Source organism: Oratosquilla oratoria, chromosome 24 (assembly GCF_046742065.1).
Source record: "Oratosquilla oratoria isolate Oo_2021 chromosome 24, ASM4674206v1, whole genome shotgun sequence".
NCBI classification, from domain to species: Eukaryota; Metazoa; Arthropoda; class Malacostraca; order Stomatopoda; family Squillidae; genus Oratosquilla; species Oratosquilla oratoria.
In genome coordinates this window covers 40,379,688-40,382,681 of record NC_134800.1, presented here as the reverse complement: position 1 = coordinate 40,382,681, position 2,994 = coordinate 40,379,688, and positions in this window count along the sequence as shown.

The window sequence follows — 2,994 nt, the reverse complement described above, 5'->3', positions numbered from 1 at the left end:
TCTTTTTTTTTTTTTTTTTTTTGCGACCAAACGTGTACAGTCGAAGCAAAAAGTACCTCAATGCGCATTTCACTTTTACCCAGGAGTTATAATGAATATATACATCAACACAATGAAGCATAGAGATACCTCTCGCATCCAGAACTGATACAGCGATGAACAAGAAAGTCTGGATGTACTGGATTTGATTTATTCTATTATGTATGTATGTATGTATATTATATATATATATATATATATATATATATATATATATATATATATATATATATATATATATGTGTGTATTCATATATATATACATATATATATGTATATGTATATATATATATGTATATATGTATGTATATATGTATATATGTGTTTATATAATATATACATATATATATATATATATATATATATATATATATATACATATATATATATATATATATGTGTGTGTGTGTGTGTGTGTGTGTGTGTGTGTGTGTGTGTGTGTGTGTGTGTGTGTGTGTGTGTGTGTGTTCGTGTTGATGTGTGTGTGTGTGGTGTGTGTATGCGTGTGTGTGTGTGTGTGTGTGTGTGTGTGTGTGTGTGTGTGTGTGTGTGTGTGTGTGTGTGTGTGTGTGTGTGTGTGTGTGTGTGTGTGTGTGTGTGTGTGTGTGTGTGTGTGTGTGTGTGTGTGTGTGTGTGCGTGTGTGTATTTCGGTTTACAAGGCTAGCACCCGCCCAGACCTCAAGATAGACGCGATGAAGGAAAAGTAAAAGTGCCATCCGGGACGGTGAGCGATTATCGAAATGACCTTATCTTAAATGTTACTTTATATCACCTCAAATGACGATTGCCTTATGGCCGGAAAGTGGATGGGTGGGAAGGTGAGGGAAGTTTCACAGAAAAAAAAATCTTAGAGGCCGAGAAAGTCTCTCTCTATGAGACGAAGAATGCAAGAACAACGTGACAGTTCGGATCGGCCTACCGGGGCGTTACCCTTCTTCTTCCTCTTCCTCCTCCATTCTCCTCCTTCTCCTCCTCCTCTTCTCTTCCTCTTCTTTGTGCATACCGGGGCTTCGTGGAATTGGGGGAGGGAACACGAGAGATTAACAAGTGCAATGTGTCTCCTTCAGGACTGACTGACTTACTGATTGACACTCGATGACGTACATACACACGGTATGTTCAATAAGTAATGAGAAAATGTCAGGCGAGACAATAAATATGATTTGATCAAAATACTACTTCATGGTGAAGTAGACATACATATATTCTATAAAATAACTAACTAGCAACTTTCTATATTTGTAGGTCTGAGTGCAGCGGTGAACGTGGTGGAACCAGTCTGATTCGGTTTGCCGATCTGTGAACACTTGTCAAGATGCAGGGAAACATGGAGCAACGTTACGCCATCAAATTTTGTGTTAAACTTAAGAAAACCAAACAAAAAGCTTATGGAATGTTAAAGGAGGCCTATGGGGATGAACAGATGAGCCACGCAAGTTTCTATCGGTGGTTTATAGGATTTTCTGTAGGAAATGAACAGGTTGAAGATGAACCCAGATCTGGAGCACCGAAAAGTGCACGTAAGGAGGAAAACATTGAGGAAGTGCAAAGGTTAGTGATGCAAGACCGTCGAATATCTGTGAGGATGATATCTGAAGCTGTTGGTATTAGTATTGGCACAATAGAGACAGTTCTGACCGAAGATCTGAAGCTCCACAAAGTCTGTGGCAAGTTTGTGCCAAAGATCCTCTCCGACGACCAGAGGCAGTTTCCTGTGGAATGTTGCACTGACATTCTCGAAATGATAGAGGCTGATTCAGGTTTCCTGAATAAGGTAGCGACTTGCGACGAGAGTTGGGTGTTCACCTACGACCCTGAGAGCAAACGTCAGACTGCTCAGTGGAAGCACGCGACCTCCCCCAGACCCAAAAAGGCAAAGATCAGCAGGTCTCAAGAAAAGGCCATGATCATTCCTTTCTTTGACTCCCAGGGGCTCATTCACGTTGAATGGGTTCCTAAGGGTCAAATCGCTAATAAGGAATATTACCTTATTGTTCTGAAAAGGTTCAGGGAGAAGATGAGGAAGAAGAGGCCTCAGCAGTGGAGGAGTGGTCAGTGGTGGTTCCACAAGGACAATGCCCCATGCCACAAGTCAACGCCGGTGACCACCAGGATGGCCGATATGGAAATGAAAGTGGTACAACACCCACCCTACAGCCCTGACCTAGCCCCTTGCGACTTCTTCTTGTTCCCACCTATGAAAGACAGCCTCAGGGGAACCAGATTCCAGTCAACAGAGGAGCTTAAAGAGGCATCGGAAAGTTACCTGAAGGGACTACTGAAAAAGGACTTTGAGGAGGTCTTCCAGGATTGGGAGAAACGCACGCAGAAGTGCGTAGATGCGAGAGACAATTATTTTGAAGGAGACAAAGTTTTGTAAGCTTATGAAAATGAGTAGTGTCTCTCCTGACATTTTCTCATTACTTATTGATCGTGTTGGTATTGACTCACTGGTTGACCAACTGACTGATTTACTCACCCACTCACTCAGTCACTCACCCACACTCAGTCTTTACTTCTTTGTTATCATCTCTACATCATCTCGAGGCTTAGGTCTCAAGTTCTTCTAAGATTCGCCTTTCAAGGTTGATTAAGTCTCCATAGGACAACTGAGACCTTATGCTGTGTATGGATATACACATCGTCAGGCGATATCTCGACCAGCTCCCTCTCTCTCTCTAGTTTGGGTTGGTGTGTTTGTTTGTTATAACTTACATTCTCACCTTCTCACCAGACGCCTGTTAGGTCATGGCCTGTCAGCTGCCGGTAATGATAGTTAATGTATGCAAGTGATGGATACAACGTTTCGGTAGAAGGTACTTGAGATTTGCATGTTCGTCTTAATTTTTTTGAAGAAGACCTTTCTTTGACTTGGTGAGAACTTAACAAGAAAAAATATATATATTAGCAAAATTGTCAAAACTGAGGGTTGGATTCCAGGAAACATTAAGGGC